General features: G+C 49.9%; 1 long non-coding RNA gene across 4 annotated transcripts in view; it reads right to left on the bottom strand.

Annotated features, from left to right (window-relative positions):
- Window positions 1-462: 462 nt before the first annotated feature.
- LOC142059613 (uncharacterized) overlaps window positions 463-17,780 on the bottom strand; it is a 118,842-nt gene continuing 101,524 nt past the window's right edge. For 2 of the 4 annotated variants that reach the window (XR_012661440.1, XR_012661442.1), the window contains 4 exons: window positions 6,530-6,640; window positions 3,558-5,145; window positions 2,926-3,178; window positions 463-1,066 (listed from right to left, as the gene is read on the bottom strand). This is a non-coding gene — a long non-coding RNA (uncharacterized LOC142059613). Of the gene's footprint in view, window positions 1,067-2,925; window positions 3,179-3,557; window positions 5,146-6,529; window positions 6,641-6,772; window positions 12,904-13,578; window positions 16,975-17,780 lie in introns of those variants that run through there. The other 2 variants (XR_012661443.1, XR_012661441.1) reach the window with 2 other exon arrangements.

Here is a 17,780-nt window from a genome sequence, read left to right as displayed (position 1 = left end):
AGATCCCAGCCCGTCCAGAAAGCCCGACCTGCGTTCCCTAAAACGCCCCTGCCTGGGGAGGATTTTGCATCCATGAGGAGGGACCAGCGGGGGTGCGTGGTTCGGATGCTGTTGGCTGCTGGTAAAAGCCCGGCAGCAGCGGAGAGCCTGGGGGAAGCCCATTAGTTAAGAGCTGAGGCACCCGATGCCGTTATCGCTAATGCCTTCAGCACAGGACAGGGCTGCGATCAATTTCATAATAAATCAACCCCATTTTCTAATATGAACCAATTTATCTGCCGGGCTGACTTGCCAAACACTATTAGAGGCCGAGGTCAAACTGAAAAAGACATATCACATTTTCAGCTTCTCCTCCTAACTTCGCATCTCGGAGGCACACTCTGCAGTCACTGGTTCGCGGCTCTTTACCCTCCCTGGAGGCTTCTCCTTCGGGAGACTTTCATTTACAGATGATGCAGACACAGCAGGAATTATATATTTAATGCCAGCCACTAACACAACAGCTTTGAGTCTGAAATTGGCACCTGTCTTTTGTCACCGCTGTACGGTATTTATAGAGACTGGATAAAAAGATTATTTGGAAGGTTTGATTTGCAGCAGAACCAAGAAAATGCTGGTTTACTACAGCCGAGCCTATGTTATGATTTTATCTGTGTTCATTTAGACTACGGCTCTGGCGGAGACACCCAACTTAAAGAATTAGCTGTGGTAAACAAGATAGGAGAGAGATTTGAGATTCTTATTTATAGAAGGAATCACGCAGAGATGACTATAAAAATGATTAATATGTAACAAATACAGACACCATTAGTTTAAGGATACACAAAAGAAACAAAGGAATCCCTGCCTTGCATGGTCATTGCACAGCACAGGCTTGTGAAAAATTCACGTATACGTGAGCGAGGCGCCGGGAGCTGCCGGCAGCTGGGAGGCTTGGGCCGCACCAGATGAAAACACACCGATGTTTAACTATTCATCCGATGTTACAGAGCAGCACAGTCAGCCATTACCGTTCCCAGGCGAGCAGAGAATATCGATCCTCCCATTCAGAAGAGTTAAGGTGTTGCTGAAAGCAAGAATAGTAATAATTGCATCAGCAGTTAGCATCCTGGGTGGGTACGTGCATGAGCCCGCGTGTAAACGAAGGGGGAGAGGTGTCTTCTAGGGGAGGAGCAGTGAAAGATGGGCTAAATGGGCTTAGTCTAAAGAAAAACTTGGGGACAGGACAACGTACCCAAAACCGCAGGACAAAAGGGCAGAGGTAACTTGCAGCAAGGCAAATACAAACCAGATACAAGTCAGGCACGTGGAATAAATTCTCCAACACCACAACAACTGCCACGGCAGCAACACAAATGCCACCAGCCTGGATGCAATGGCAGCCCTGGCAGCAGCGACACACGCTCAGCTTTTCCCACACTCACCTCCTCGTAACTCCGTACTCGCACCACTATTTCCATTAAACTAATGGAAATAAATTCCAGATTGCACTAGTTGTACAGGGAAGGGCTTCACAGCACACAGCAAACCAGTCAGAACAATTTTTTATCGGGAAAAAAGGTATCACAAGGGCTGGTACTTCTTACAGAGGTGACAGTCAGAGCATTACAAACGCAAACCTGGGCGAAGCATGGCTGCACCAGGCGGCCACTCAGTAGAAACTTCAGTAACAAAGGCAGTTACTGGAGATGCCGAGGAAGGGGCCGGGGTCGACTCTTCCCCGCAAAGGGCCTTCCCTCTGGTGCATTTATCTGAAATCTTTCTGATTTCACACTTACAGCACTTGCCTACCAGAAGACAACCCAAACAGAAAGTGTATTAACAAGCCCAAACTCTTATTATTCCTGGTATCTCACTTGAAACAAATACCCCTTAAAATTCTTCCCTAGTGCTTTTTTTTTTTTTAATGCTTTCCAGGCAGAAAATAAATGGTCAAATCTGCAGTAAAGAAGATTACTTGTGATGGGCTTTTAAAAAATTACGCACGCAAAGGCATAAAAGGCAGGCTGTACTCTTAACCTTTCCCTTCCAAAGAAGCCAACCTTTTTCTCTCCTAGACTGTATTTAGCTGATGTACATCTTCAGATGCAAATATGATTTGATACAAAGCCTGCTGGACTCAGTGGAGGGGTGTCCACTGGCATCCATCAGCACTGAGCCAAGTCCATGCTACTAATGGAATTTCTTAGATGGCAATAATAAACATTATGAGTGGTGCCGCCTTTGCTCTAAATCCAGGAACATTAATATTTAAATTTGGCACTACCTTAGTATTCCTGAAACTTGTCTCCTGAGGGCCCTCCATATTTAGCCGCGGAGGTAACGACAATGAGAAAAAAAAGCAGCGGGAAAGCTGGCAAAGTGGTGAAAATCCATTACCCAGGCTTTGAATGGAAGCGCAGTGGCAGGAGCAGGTTCCACAGAGCAGCCACAAATCACTTCACCACGGCCTCACAGATCGTAAGTGGTTTGTGTTGACGACTTGGGTTTCAACAGCCAAGAAGGGCCACTATTATCATTCACCAATTTGACCCGTGTGATTTTTTGCGTAATGTTAAAATGGAGAAAATGAAGGAAAAAATATTTTGGGTTGTCATGAAGTTTTGGGTTATTTTTTTTTAAAAATACCCCAAAAGCTCTAAATTGACTACTCAATTGACTCATGTCTGTTTCATCCCAACTTCAGATTAACCTTTTGAAGGAATTAAAAATGGAAATTTTAAAACCAACTACTTTAAAATACTGCAAAAAAAAAAAAAAAAAAAAAAGGTGACATTTTCACGTCCGAGTGCCAAAACCGATCGTTTAAACTTCAGAAGCTAAAATTCACACACAACTTCTGTTCGTTCAAATTGCATTTTCTGGGAACCTTCTTCTTTGCATCGAAATGCCAGGTGGGCGGGGGCTTTACGTGCAATACCGTACCTGGACGGGGGCAATGCTGTGTCAGCAGGGCAGGACCGGAGGCTCGGAGGATGCAAAGGAAGGCATGCCGGCTGGCTGGGGACGTCACCTGCCCTTCCGCGCTGTGTCCCTGCCCACGGAGGCTGGTTTCGCCACTGGGGCTAAGCGAAGCCCTGCTGAGCCCCGTCTCAGCCTGGCACGGCCACAGTGACCCGCTGTCCCACTGATGCTTGTTTGGAAAGTCGCTCCTTATGAATAAGTGCATCAGGAAACTCTGCAATAACAGTAAAATACCTGCTATGAAGCACATTGCAATTTCTTTCCCGGTATAAACCTATCTGTAGAAAATGATCCCACAGCCACTTATATTAAACTGTCAGTGAACACATCCCTTAAAAGCTTTTTATTCTGTTTTTAATTTACGGCATTTGACAAGGCAGAGAATTGAGTATCGCTGGTGCAGATTCCAGCGCAGCTCAGCTGATTTGCTCTGGCCGAGCGCTGGGCCAAGTCCCCGACAGCCCCAGCTGTATATCCTGTCTTTTCATTAACAGATATTGTCACTCCACCACCTCTGTGCTCTGTTTTTATCCAGCTACCGAGCTCTGGAAACCATTAGGTGTCTTTCTCCATTAGGCATTGAGAAGACATACCCGTACTTGAGCAAGAGTTTCCTTGGTTGCATGACGTTTGCTCCTCTTCTTCCCTAAACGTTCTCATTTATCCCACAGTGCCTCAGACACTCTGGGTTGGCCGATGCACCAGGAGTGCCCGTGGTCCTTCTGGCCGGGGCGGCTGGAAAGGGCACGATCCAAGCAGGGACCACGCGCCGCTCTCACCCAGAGCAGCTCACAGCCCGTGACCCCGCAGGCTCCATCGACTGCTTTGGGGACATCTGGAAAATGATGATGAAGAAGGAAATCCTGCTTTCAGTTGACTTCAATTTACTGCAACTGTAGCTGCAGCTTCACTGGAAATTGGTGGCTGCCATCAACAAAACTGAGAACCCAGAATCACCTTTAAATTTAAGGAGAAAAAGCCCAAACCTTGTGATACGCAGGAGGTGAGCCTGTGAGCAGCTGCTGACAAACCATGGCCTTTGCAGGGGAAAATATCTGCATGTTTTTTTAAGAGGATGGGCCTTGCTTCTGCTTGGCACAGCGTAAACCAGCAGCATCTCCACGGGGTCCCCGACCTTCGTGGCTATATGATCGCTGCCGCATCAGAGGCTTCAATGTCATAGTGTCAGCTCGTTACAAGGGGAAAGAGCTTCCCTTGATTAGTATTATTTTCTGCTCAGTAGGTATTTAAGGAAGCAATTTCTGAGTGTTGTCTTCTGCGGTATGCGCTAGGACATCCAAAGGTTTCTGCTCCCAGACACAAGCCCGTGGTCAGACACAGATGTGGTGTGGGACAGTAAATCTCATCCGTGTCTCCTGAACTTGGTCCAGGGAACAAACACCCAGGTTTAATTTCAGTGCATTCAAGACAAGCAAGGAAACCCTCCTGCCCTGGGCAGCCAGGGAGGGCAAAGGAGATCACCCTGGCCTGTTTGCTAAGGAAAGGATACGCTAAAGCTCCCCTCCTGCAGCTATATCCCCCCGCCACGGTGTGCTGGACACTGTCACCTGCGTGCTGAGGGAGGGTTGTTGGAGATAAAAGCTTCAAACAATTCAGTGGGACAGTATATGGGGGCCTCCCCTTGCATCCCTTCCTCCAGTGTCAGGAGAGACTGTGCCTGGGCTGGTTTTATTTATAAACCCCCAGTGAGTAATGTGAGTGTTGCAATCGTTTCCCTGCGCTAAACGTGGCTTTGGCAGACACTCGCGAGCTTGACTAAATCCCCCTCGGTTAGGGAAGGAGAGCATCTCGGACTGCCTGCCACCCCCTTTGCTCTGCAGGCACGTGGCAGCGCCCTCCGTCCCCAGAGGCTTTTGGCAGGGCTGTACTGCAGACAGCAGCGCTGCGAGGAAGGCAGCAGAAAGCTAAAAGCAAAATTACCATGTGAAGAACAGCTCAAAAAAATAAAAAGGAAGTCAATCCCTGTTAAAGCCACCTGACTTTTATTCTCTTTTATTCTTATTTATGCCCCAGGAGGGCCAGGCTGGTCGCTGCTCACAGCTTCGGGCATCTCGTTCGGTTGGCGTGCCTGGGGTAGCACTTCCTGGGCTGGCCATGGCTTTCAGAAGGTGGTGGTCTCTAAAACGCAGGCAGAGGTGTTGGGAAACACAGAGGGGAAACCTGAAAGAAGCAACAAGGCTGAGCTTAGAGATGTGGAAAACCTGCGAGGCCCCAAAGACAGCAGTGAAACCATCGCTCCCGTGGCACATACTTGAACTTCTGCCAGGGGAAAAAATCTGATGTTAAACTAACAAATGGATGCATTTTTCTGCCACAAAGCAGCTCACTTTGGGGTCTGGGTAACCTAATCCACTTGCAGCACCAACAGCGGCCCATGGGAATATTTGGCAGATGGAAGGGGAGGGAGGCAGCTCCTTTCAACAGACGCACAAGGGTCTACCCGTGCGGGCATACCTCGTGGGGTGTTCACGTGGGCTTTTTAGGAGCCTTGTGGGGCTTTTTTGAGAGCACCAACACCCAGTGTATAAGAAATTGCATCCTCTTCCCCCCAGCCCTCTCTGAAGATCAGATGCTCTCTCTGTGTGACTCAGTTCCCTGTGCAGGCCATGGGCAAGCGTCTTTAGCTCCCAGATCACCAGTGCACTCGTTCCTGCAATAGCAGGGAACATCACCCTCTCTGCGCTGGCTGCTCTTCATTTATAGAGTGGGGATTCCCAGGAGATCGGGGAGGGAGTTGACAATGAAGCCGCAGGTGCTGCAGGTTGCTCTCGCAGCACCGTGGTGCTCCCAGCGCTTGGAGCTGGCAGTGAGCTGCCCACGCTCACCTGGGGGGCTCCCGGCACCTCACACGCCGACTGCTCCTGGATAACCACCTCTGGTGGCCAGAGGAGACAAGCCCAGGCTGCCTCCAGGCACTGGGGAGCCACGAGAGGCTCTTGGAGATATCTACATGCCCCCCAGTTCCTGGTGACAAATCTAAAGTCACACCTACATGAGACACGTCGTATTTTGTAATATTACTTTTACCCAGCAGAGCGAAAACCAAGAAGGATTTTCCTATCTTTGTAATTTTCCCTGCCTATACATTACATAGTAATGGAAATATATTAGTTCTTTCATCAGCAAAAAGGAGACATCTGTCCTCCCCGATATTTGTTGTCTTCCAGCCTCACCCTGACGTTCCTATTCTCTTTTACTGCTTTCTCTTGAAAATACCACGTTTTTCAACAGCTTTAATATAGGCAAGAAAATATTGAACTTCCTACAGACCGTGTGGCTCCCAGGCTAAATGCTCATCGTCCTCTGTCCCGAGCCTGAAATGAAGCCCAGGATGAAGCAGGATGCTCAGGAGCCCGCCTGGGAATGATGGGGCCGCGGGGCTGGGGCAGAGCCACTCTGGGTGCCAAACTGACGGGTTACCAGCAGCCCCACCAGGAAATGATTGATTAGTGTTGCCTTTGCCATCTGTTAATGAGCTAAGGGAATGGGTTTGCAGATTCAGAGAGCTGCCTGAGGGGATGAAAGCAGCCGAAGATGTTGGTACCCTCGGGTCGGCACTGGCAACACAGGGCGGCATTTGAAGCTCCTGGAGATCCAGCCATCATGAGGACCAGCTCGTGGGTCACATCTTCTCCAGCCAGGAGCCACTTGCTGCCTGTGCCAAGAAAAGGGAGGAAGGAAGAGAGGCTGCCTGAGTGCTTGAGTGACTTTAAAATTAAATTCACTGAATCCATAAACACCTGCATGTTTGCTTGGGTATTGTCAGAGGAAGGGACTGCAGGCTCACCTTGGGGTTGAAATTCAGCCCTCAGCTACACCCAGGCCTTAATACGCAGAGAACAGCGCGGCCAAGCAAAGGGCAGGGTTTGGTGCCAGGACTGGATAGAATTTCATGTGTTACGTCCACTTGGGTTGCCTACTTAGAAATTATAAAAATGTACTGTATTTTAAAAAGTGCAGTCATAAGACAGCAGTTTCCATGTGAATGATAATGAAACATGCTCCAAGGTTATGCCGGGACTTTGCTGGCACTATCAGAGATCAGTTCAAAGCTACTGAAGAAAAAATATATTGCACTAATAAATGTTCCTCATTTATAAGTTCCCCTTCAGGAGTAATTAAATGTGATTTCTTTTCTTTTTTTTTTTTTTCCTTTAGGTGGCTGATTTGTGGGATAGCTGTCATGTTTTTGTCTGAGGCTCGAAAAAGAGAGCTTGAAGATCTGAGATATTTAAAGTGAGTAACAACACGCCCCGGGGAGAATTCCCACCTGGCCGCAGCAGGAGCTGCCGCTTGGGAAACGTGCTGCCAGGTCCCTGAGCGAGAGCCCGAGGGTGAATTTCAACGTGCTGCAGAGGAAGAGTGCCTGGGCCTGACCCTGCACCCTCATCCTCGTGGAGCACGGCTCAGGGGCTCCTTTGGCTCTTGCGTCTGTACCTCCCGCAGAAACGCTTCCAGAAACGGGAGGTGCAACCTCCTGGGGTCTCGGGAGGTTTCTGAGCTGCAGCTCCGTGCTGGGGTGCAACCTGTGCCCTCCCGTGGCCCTGCAGATGCACCCAGCTGTGCGCCCGGGAGAGCACCAGGGATGCACCCAGGAACGCGCTGTGGTTGCAGCCAGGGGGTGCGCCCGGAGGATGCACCCACCACGCGGTGGGGAGCGCAGGGCTTGGGGAGAAGCACCTCGGGGTGGCCTGTGACTCCGGCAGCCTCAGCGGCCTGGCTGGGGTTGGCCATTTAATACACCTCTAACACAGAAACATCCCGCTTCTCTTTTTATCTTGGTTGAACAGTTGCCTTTAAATCTAACCAGGTGGAGTCCTACATAAAGCATCACTAGGGGTGATTTTTTCGAATGCGATAAATTACAGAACTGCAGGAAACCCACTATAATTACACCTTTGTGGCTCAGAAAACTGCTTCCAGCCTCTCCAACTCCCCAACAGCCATTCCCCATCGATGGAGGTTATATGTGCTAGCGAGGGAAAGCTCCTCATCAGCAATACGCGATCGTCACCAACCGCTCTATCCGGGTCAGGAGGTGAGCGACTGCTGCTCCAGGCATCTGCGCTGGGAGTCAGCTAAGAACGGAGAGGAGCCCAGGCGTGGGGGGATGAACCTGCGGGTCTCCTCTGCAGAGGGACAATGACAGATTTCTCCTCCTCGTTGCTGGCGTGGGTAGGCAGGAGATGGAGGGACCAGATGAGGCTCCCGAGCATTTTATGCCACCGGGGCCAAAGGAATTAGCGTGGGGGCTGGGAGGGAAAAGCTTGATTCTGGCTTTCACAGGCATATATCCACACAATTAAGGTCAGGGGCTTATCGCAGTCAGCTTTACTTCTATTTGTCTATTTATTTGTTTTCTCAACGGCTTGGCTTCGGGGACTGGATGGCTGTGTTCGAGCCCCACGAGCTGCTGATTTTGCAGTCTTCTCTCTCTGGTGCGTTTTGTTTATATTTCCATGCATGTGTTATTTCAATTTTTGTTTATCTCCTGTATCAATCAGTGAAGCAGTCTCAAGAAACAAGGCCAGGCCAACGAGAAACATGCAGGTTTTGTCTGGAACGAGATATGGCATTCCTGAAAATTGGCTGCATCTCAGAAAGACTCTGTGAATGATGGTATTCACGGCTCTCCACCTTGCAAACAGAGCCGAAACCCAGGCTTTTCCCACCTCTGCCTGTTAAACTTGATGGGGAAGGTAGAGGTGATTAACCCCTGGCTTCCCTCACTTTACTAGCTCTTTAAATGGTAAAAAAAGTCCTTCTCTGGGCCAAGCCTGAGAATAGCCTTGGGCAACCAGCCACCCTTTCACTCTCTTTCGCTCACACGGAGGGCTGTGCTCGGCACCCCGCTAACAGGACAGGAGCATCCGTGGATGAAGCCGGGTCTTTGCTATGAACAGATCTGCGCATATCTGTTTTCCCCCCTCTCTCCTTCCCTGCCGTGGGAAAAAAATGCAGTCTCGCTGGACACGAGAGGGAAGTTTTTCACAGTGAGGACAGTTACCACTGGAATAATCTCCCCAGGGAAGGGGTTGGCTCGGCCATGTTGGACACCTTCAAGAGTCGGCTGGACAGGGTGCTGGGCTGTCTTGTCTAGGCTGGGCTCTTCCCAGAAAGGTTGGGCTAGATGATCCCTGAGGTCCCTTCCAGCCTGGCATTCTGTGTGGTTCCTTTCCAGGCGCCCTGCACAAGCAAAGGGATCAGATCTCCTGCACGTTAGCTGCTCAGCCCCGAATCCTGAGCCGATGGTCAGCACCAGGGTGGCGGGGCTGCCGAGTCTGGGAGATGCGCTCGGTGCCCTCAGCCATGGCCGGCTGCCGCCGAAGAGCACAGCGGTCAGTTCCCACGTGCTCAGCTCCAAGCAGCACCATTCACGCTGGTGGGGCTGGTAACCTACCTCTGCTTGAAATAAAATAAGAGGTCTTCCAAAAAAAACCAAAGATAGGGAGGGGGGAAAAAAGCGCCAGCCTAGAATTGCTGGAGAGGCTGAAGAAATGGGTTTCCTAACGGGGAATGTGACAGCTCAAGGATTTACAGTTGAAAGCTTAAGGACACGTGCACGTTGGTGTTCGAGATGGATGTAAAAGGACATAAATACCAGTTAAAATGTACTCTAAGAAAAAACCCATGCATGCTCGAATCATTACAATTCAAACAAAGCAATCGTCAATTCCCCAGCAATTTACATTTAAATGCGTAATATAATTCTCATGCTAAATTATCTCTTTCTAGTGTAGTCCTTACTCAGAGTGTCTATGAAGGGGGAGGAGAGGCAGGCTGCAGCTTAACTTGCGGATAGCCACTGGTCTGGGAGAGCTGTACTGTACGCTCAAGCTGAGGGACCTACAGTTTGGGTCTCCCTCAAACGGGGTCGGTCACGCTTTCAGCAGAGAGACCCAGAAACATTTTCACCTCCGAAGCCCAGGGGAGATGGAGTTGGAAAAAGAGGATCAAGATCTCAATGTTCTGGGGTACTGGGGCATCTAATAATACGACATTTTTAGACGCAGGCAGGCCCCTTATCAGCTAGAAATTACTCCTCCTGTTCCATGCTCAGAACCAACCTCTCTCCCAGAACTCTGCTTATTGCAACATATTTCTGCTAACAAGATAAGACTTGCTGTAACATCAGCCCTGCCTACACATCATCCACTGCCTGCTTCCCATCTGTTAGTCTTGATATTTCCTTAATCTCTTTCTCTCACACAGCTCCATGAATAGTTCCCCTTCGTAGCACAGGGAGTGAAATCGGAGAACGCAACGTTGCTCTCTGGGAAAGGCAAATATATATTGGTTTGAAACGAGAAGCTTAAAGGCCCAGGCAGGATGGTTGTTCCCCAAGACAGCATGGAGAAATGCAATGAGAAAATGGAGGCCGAGTTGAATTTGAAGTGTCTCTTCTTTAATTATAAATGTTCTTCCTCCAAACAGCTTTTCTTAACAGCTGGTCATCAATTACACGGAGTTACTGAGGTTTTCAGGCAGGAGATCGATAAATGGGATTTTTTTTTCTTGCCCAGGAGAAGCCATTACATAATGGCTGTGTTTCTTCCCCCTGCTCGCGGAGCCATCAGAGGCTGGCAAGTGTTCAAGACAGTAAGACTATTCTTAGACGAGGGGCACAGCATCCAGCTCGGCGGCAGCCGCGTGGTCTCTGACGCCCGGACCCCAGGAGGGCGGCGAGAGGGCCGGTGCGGTACAGGGCGTCTCAGCCCCCCAGGAAGGGGACAGAGCTGGACGCGGCTTTGGGAGGACGTGTGTTAGTGGAACAGCAGCCTCAGTGCAGCGGTACGTCCGAGTTGCGTTTAAAAACGTGCCTGATCTAAATGAAAACAAACCAGACAGTGACCAGGAAAGATGAACAGCCTTCCAGAGCTACCTCGTAGGAAACCTTGCGGTGCGAGGGGGAATAAATGCCTGTGGTGTAACAACATGAGCACCGCACACCTTCACCGTCTGGTTTGAATGGATTATTTTCAGTGAAATCGAGGCTATTTGCACAGAAAAGGGAGAGCTACTTTTTCACATACTGCAACCTTTGCCGCCTGCTTCACATAAATCAGGCTGCTGCTCTATGTTCTAAATGGAGAATCACATCCGCACCTTTGCAGATGACCTGTCTCACACAGACGTGACACGTCAGCATTTCTAGAGACATTCCGGTGACCCACAGTCATGCCACAAACCACCTGGATCCCTCTATAGTAGCAGAGCTTAAAAATAAAGCCAATCCCTTTACAATCGGTGGCTTTACAAAGGAAAAAAAAAAAAAACAAAACCTGTAGATGGGTTGTGCTGCCACAAGCTCGAGGCGTCACGCACCAGCCCGCAGCCACAGCAGTGTGCTCCCGTCGCAGCCGGTGTTACAGGGGAGAAGGGATCTGTGAGCCCCTCGTGACCCTGCGCTGCCGTACGGGGCGGTGTGCTCTCACCCACGCGTCTATCAGCCCTTCGTCGGGCTTACGAAGGATCAGGCTCAAGCAGGATCAGGCTCATTAGGCGAGGCTTGGTAGAAACACGAACCTAAGAAAAAGCAGATTTCCCGCTGCCTAGTGCTGAGCGGGGGAAACGCACCTATTCCCCTTCGGCCGGTCACGGGCGGCACCGAGCGAGGAGGGCAGGCCTGGGGCGGGCTGGAAAGCCAGCCTGCAACCACCCCCGTGAGCGTCACTCGTGGGAGCATCGCTAGCGAGGTCCCAGGCGGGGTGGTCCTCAAAGGCGTTCAGCACAGCAATGCAAAAACCAGACAAACCCAAACTATTTTCATGGCCCAAACACTACGGGAGGCAGAGTTCAAGCTGCCAGAAAGGCCGAGTGCTCCGGGGAGAAATGAAAAGATGTATTTCAAAGCACAGCAATAAAAGCACATTACAGCACCTGAGCCAAAACATGCTCTCAGTTCACCTTCCAGTGTAAGATCCAGAGCAACGCTTGGACGATATCCACACGTATAAAGGTCTGGTTTCAGAAACGTGGACTTTCAAGGCTCTTTCCCAGTACAACAAGCTGGGGCACAAAGGCGTGTGTGGTGTTGACTCTCCCCAGGCCCCAGGGGTCTTGCTGCGATAGTCCCAGGCGTTACACAGCCAGCAATTTTCTTGTCTGACCCATAAACAAAGCAAGTATAGTTCAGTCATTTTGTATCTGGCAGCTAGTCTGCCTGCCTGTGCAGCTGATTTTCCTTAAAATAAGTATGGTATCTACTGCTAGGTAGCCAGGGAATCCTGCTTGCAAGCAAGATAATTAACAACACAACCCCTTGAAGAAAACTAGCCGAGTGTTAGAAATAGTCCCGCAAGCAAAGGCTTCACAAAGCAAGAGCGCATCGCAAGAACAGCAGTGGCCTCTGATAACATTTCCAAGATTAATTCCATGTGAATAAGTTGCACAATAAACCCGGTCCATAGCAATGCTGTTCTCCAGGCCCAGGTAACGCTTGTTGCCGTTATCGTACCTGGTACGCAGGCAGAAGGGAACACGCAGTGGGGTTGGTTTGAGTAGGCAACTTGCACTTTAGAGGTGAGACTAAAGGAAGAGATAGAGGCGTTTGGAGAAGGGGGAGAATATTAACCTCAAGTGGTCCTGAGGTCATGCCAGACCTGGTTTTTAGGGGAGCTCGAGAAAAGCCTCCTTCCTAAAGGGGAAGCGGCAGATCCTGCCGGGTGCAGGCAGGGGCAGCATCCCTGTGGTACCCACATGAGAGGCCCGGCCTGCAGCAGCTCTCCCTGGCCTGGGGGGGTCCCGGCAGCCCCCCGGGACTCTTCGGCACCGGCCCCACTGCAGCCCCGCACCCTTTCAGCCCGGCAGCAGAAGGAGCTGACCCACACTCATCGCATGCTTCTCAGGCTCCTTCCCAGACCGCGGCGCACACGCATTTTTTCGGTCTGCCCTGGGTCACCCACATTTACTTTTTCCCTGTAGAGGAGGAAAAATAAATTAATGAAACAGCATGCAAGACACCCTCCCCCTCGCCGCCTGGCTTCTCCTGTGAAGACTGCCAGTGCTTCACCTCCTGTGTGATGTACATTCAGCAGAAGACTGGGAGGTGCGGTAGTTTCTGTGGGCAGCAGAAATGAAAAGGAACAGCACAGAGGCAGCGAATTAAAAAAAAAAAAAAAAGGGAAAAAAAAGGATCTTACAGCTCTTTGATTGTGCTGGCTCTTTGTTTGAGGTATACAAAAAAAAGCCCAACCTGCTGAAGGATTTGTCTGCTCGAGATAATAACCTTTTCAGGAGACTTGTCTCACCTTTCAAGCATGAAATTCCTCAGAAGGGATCCCACCTCTCACGCGGCCCCTAAACAGCAGGGTTATTTTTGGTCAAGACAGATGCTCTTCCGAGTCCTTTCCCCCCCCCAGTCTTGACCCGCGGGCACCGCTCGCCTACGGGGAAGCAGCCGCCCTTGTCGAGCTGCGTGTGGCGTCGGGCTGGAGAAGGGACCTTCTGCCCCAAGCGTGGTTGGGGGCACCTGTGGGAAGCAACCTTGGGAGGGCGGGATGGGTCGTCCCCACTGCAGAGCCCGGACATCTGTGTGCACGAAGAGGCAAGAAGCGAGCGGGCAAGCAGAGACGTGACACACCAGATACTCACGGGGTGTAAATCGGCACATCACCCCCGGCCTGACGCCCTGCAAGGCCATGGGCGTGCGTTGCCTCGCGGGCTGCCGAGCAAGGGTTAAACCCAGTGGTTCAGCAGACATCTGCTCGGCTCCCAGGAAAGCTCCTTGGCTCAGAAGATTTATGGCTGCCTTGAAAGAAGACAACCAGACCAAACTAAAGCCAATCAGAAGCACTTTAGGAAAATATCTTCTTCTCCCTGAACTTGTGAGAATTTCCTCATTACATTTGCTATATATTTTTTTTTTTCTCATTGTGACACAATCCTGCAAACTTCTAGCCCTGGGAATAACTTCAAAACATTTAAATCATTCTCTCTTCTCCAACATTTGGATGTTAAAGTACTTTACAAGCATCCATGGGTGTAGGCCAAGATTTCTGAAAGCAACTATTGATTCTAGGTGTCCGCCTTGCTGGATGCCTCCCTTCCCATCAAATATCTGTAACAGGGCTTCATTTTCAGAGGTGCCTCTGTAGGTTAAGTCAGAGAAACAAAACCACCCGTTACTTTTGAAAGCCTGACCTTTAATCTGGCAATACCTTTGCAGAGCGTGATTACTGGAGAGGAGAATCATCAGGAGTTGGCGCGTACCTCCAAGGTCACACGAGGAGGCCGAGGCAAGCCAGGCGTGGAATAAACTTTGTCCAAAATCACCTTAATTGCGAGACCATTCTTCTTGTGTTACCTCCAGTAGAAAAGAAATACCTCCTTTGCAGAAAAAGGTCATTATTTTCATGACCAAAAGAGTTTTTAAGGTGGAAAAAAGGCACTGTTGGCACCTAAAATCAAATCAATGAGCTTTTGATTGTTCTTTGCTTTTATTTTAGCTTTTTGAGAAAACAACAAAGATACCGAGGCAAAAGCTGAGACAAATTTGGGATGAAACTGCATTTTGCCAGAAGGGCAAGCCCCGAGTCCTGCCAGAGTTTGGCGAATAAAGACAGCTCAGCTGATACAAATAGCCCAGCAAATGAAGCATGTGAAGAAAAATTGTAGTAATCAAAAGTGCCCTCTAGTCTCATTTATTTATTTTTTTTTTAACGTATGACAATGACACAAAGATAGAAAGAAGATACGAGATTTAAGCTTTAAAATCATGGATACCAACCTGGAAAGGAACTGTCTGATGGATCGGGTTAATTAACTACCCGTTACTGGTGTGTCCAGCACAGCGCACGCCAGATCAGCTGCTGGCTGATGCCACATGCGGTGCTGGAAGGATTTCATACAAAGAGGTTTGGAGCAGGGAAAGCGGCTCCTGCTTAAATAACTCCTAATGGAGGACTGTGTTTGAACAGCGATGAGAGGCTTCAGCACAGTGAAAGAGCTTAAAATGTGAACTCTCAGCTCTCTCCTGGCCAGCAGAGATGAATGAAGGTTGTCATTGTTCAAGGCGTCATCACCATCAGAAGAAATTTTAGACTCTGCCGGGAAGGGGAAGCAGTTTTTCATCTGAGAAGCCTTATCTATTGTGCAGAGCTCTATTCACGATATAGATTTCCTTCTGGAGAGGGACAGGAAAGCTCATTCTTGCCCCGCTCGTGCGCTGCCTGGCTGCTCTGGTGGCATAGGTGGGCTCTGCGAGGACACCTGAAAGCCATGGTGTCAACATCGCTGCGGGGGGGGAGTGGAGCCAGCACTGGTGGTCCCAGGCCATCCCGCTTAGCTGCGGGCTGCAGGGTGGTGCAAGGACAGGAGAAAGCCATAGACCCTCTGCGTGCAACCTAACGGCAGCCCTGGGAAGGCTTCTCTGAGTTAGAGCAGCTGCAAAGGCTGCGCTAACACGTATCATGTGTCGCTTTGGCCTTCCCATACGCCAGAATCTAGAAGGAGCAAAGTTGTTATAAAGTTACTTTTGCTTTTCCCTTCCTTGGCTGCAATTTTTATGCCGCATCCCTTAGGGAACGCACATTGAAGTGGGATACAACGGCAGGATTGAGCTCATTGCAGTGCAGCGGTCAGGAAAAACACATTTAGGAACTAGTGATGCGTCTTTGGTTCAGTTTGTCCTTCAGTGTTTTGCTTTACACGTCTGCCCCTAAGGTGAGCTGCTGATATAAAAAGAAACGTGATTTGAACACAGACTAGTTCTTGGAGGACTTCTGCAGTCCTGACTGCTCAGGGAACTCTTTCCTTGTCCATTCATGCTCGTATTAATCATATCTTTGTCATTTAATGTCCCACAGAGTGTGATTGCCTCACCTGGACCTCCATACCTGGGTGTAAGCTAACATGGCTGTCCATCTTCCCTGGTGAAACAGATTCCTAAGGCAGGGGATGCCAGTCATCGTTAATCCTCCTTCTGAACAAATTGACCATAACGAGATTGGACCACAGATGCATTTTTAGTAGGTTGAGATCCATGCTTTCAGATCCAGGTAGCTCTGCACGTACAGTCCAGCTGTAGGCTCATACCAAGGTATTTTGTAGCCATTTCTCAGCTACGGATTCCATATCCCTCTTAAAAAATTCAGGATTAACACTGACCATGTATAGAAAAGTAGCAGAATGAATGAAAGGGGCTGATGGGCTCTGAATTTCCCATCTGCTGGCTGTTAGTTTCTGACAGGATGCTCTGAAAGTTGTTCCAAGGGAGGAGTGCACAGCACAGAGCATTTCCAAGAACAGGGCTCTTCTTCCAGGAATGAAGTTTAATTTTTGACCATTTCAAATTAACCTGCCACGAGGCCCCCACAGTGTGCCTCAAACAGTGTGCACTCTTCACCCACGGGAAAAACATAGCCTTTTGAATTCTGCATTTGACTGGAAGATCGGAAATCTATAATTTTTCTGCTAAGCTTAGGAATATGTGGCAGCAGCGCAAGAGACCAGCAGAAGCTGAGAAACCTTTTGCTGGCAGCAGCCAGAACAGAAACAAACTAGGCAGCCTGAAAATTAACCAAAACGGTTCACACTTCTCAGCAAACCAAGCAATTATTCACACAATAGAAAGGCATTTGGTAGCGGATGGGCAAATACTTTTGCATAGCTAATGAGCCTGAAAATTGCAACAGAATTGCGCAGAGGAACTTTTTTGTGTGTGTTATCGTCTGTTCAGCGCTGGTGCGGACCCTTGCAAAGTGACTTGCTTTGACCCCCCTGAGCACAGAGGCTCAGGAAGCAGCAGGGAAGCCACGCCAGCCCTGGCCCTCCAGCAAAGCCTGAGATGCTCCAGGGATTGAAAACACTGAAGCTTATTAGGTATCTTCACGCCCATAGGGAAACATCCCCAGCAGGGAAGGGACTGCCAGAGGAGCCTGTGCTGCTCATCCCCGCTCCACCCGAGCAAGCCTTCCTCATCTTAAGTGCCAAGGAGCGTTTTCACAACTACCACCCCACACCTCCCCCAAGTCACAGAGTCCCAGGCTGGAAGGGACCTCAGGGATCATCTAGTCCAACCTTTCTGGGAAGAGCCCAGCCTAGACAAGACAGCCCAGCGCCCTGTCCAGACGACTCTTGAAGGTGTCCAACGGGGCCGAGCCAACCCCTTCCCTGGGGAGATTATTCCAACGGTGACTGTCCCCACTGTGAAATATTTCCCTCTGGTGTCCAGTCGGAATCTCCCCAAGGGCAACTTGTGTCCATCCCCCCTTGTCCTCTCCATGGGACTCCATGTAAAAAGGGAGTCTCCATCTCCTTTGTAGCTGCCCCTTAAGTGCTGGTACGTGGGGATGAGATCCCCTCTGAGCCTCCTTTTCTCCAGGCTGAACAAACCCAGCTCTCCCAGCCCATCCTCGTAGTCAGCCAATAAAGCCAACGGAAAGACGGAGCAGCAGGAGCGGGGTGCAGGTTGTATCAGCCCTGAACGGGGCATTGGGCCAGGGGTGTCAGGGACGTGAGGGAGGCAGCAGGGGACCGGAGGAGTAGCTGCTCTCCCAAACCCATCCCCATCTCTCACGTGGCGATGGAGCACAAGTTTGCCTCGGTGGCACCCCGGCCCGACCCCCGTGGCCGGCTGCACCGCGCTGTGCCGCTGGCTCCCGGGAGACACGGTGGATCTGGCCTCGCTGTTTTTACAGAGAAGACTAAAGGTAATTGAACAAAATCTGTTTCTGATTAGAGAGATTATATCTCGTAGAGCTTTTTTAAAATTGCACTTAAATAGCTTTTATGTAGCTGGTTATTTTGCAATAGGATTAACACCAAGGTGGATTGAATTACCTGTTAATTCAACA

Source organism: Phalacrocorax aristotelis, chromosome 7, assembly GCF_949628215.1.
Source record: "Phalacrocorax aristotelis chromosome 7, bGulAri2.1, whole genome shotgun sequence".
In the NCBI taxonomy this organism is placed as follows: Eukaryota; Metazoa; Chordata; class Aves; order Suliformes; family Phalacrocoracidae; genus Phalacrocorax; species Phalacrocorax aristotelis.
This window is presented reverse-complemented; position numbering and strand designations above follow the sequence as displayed.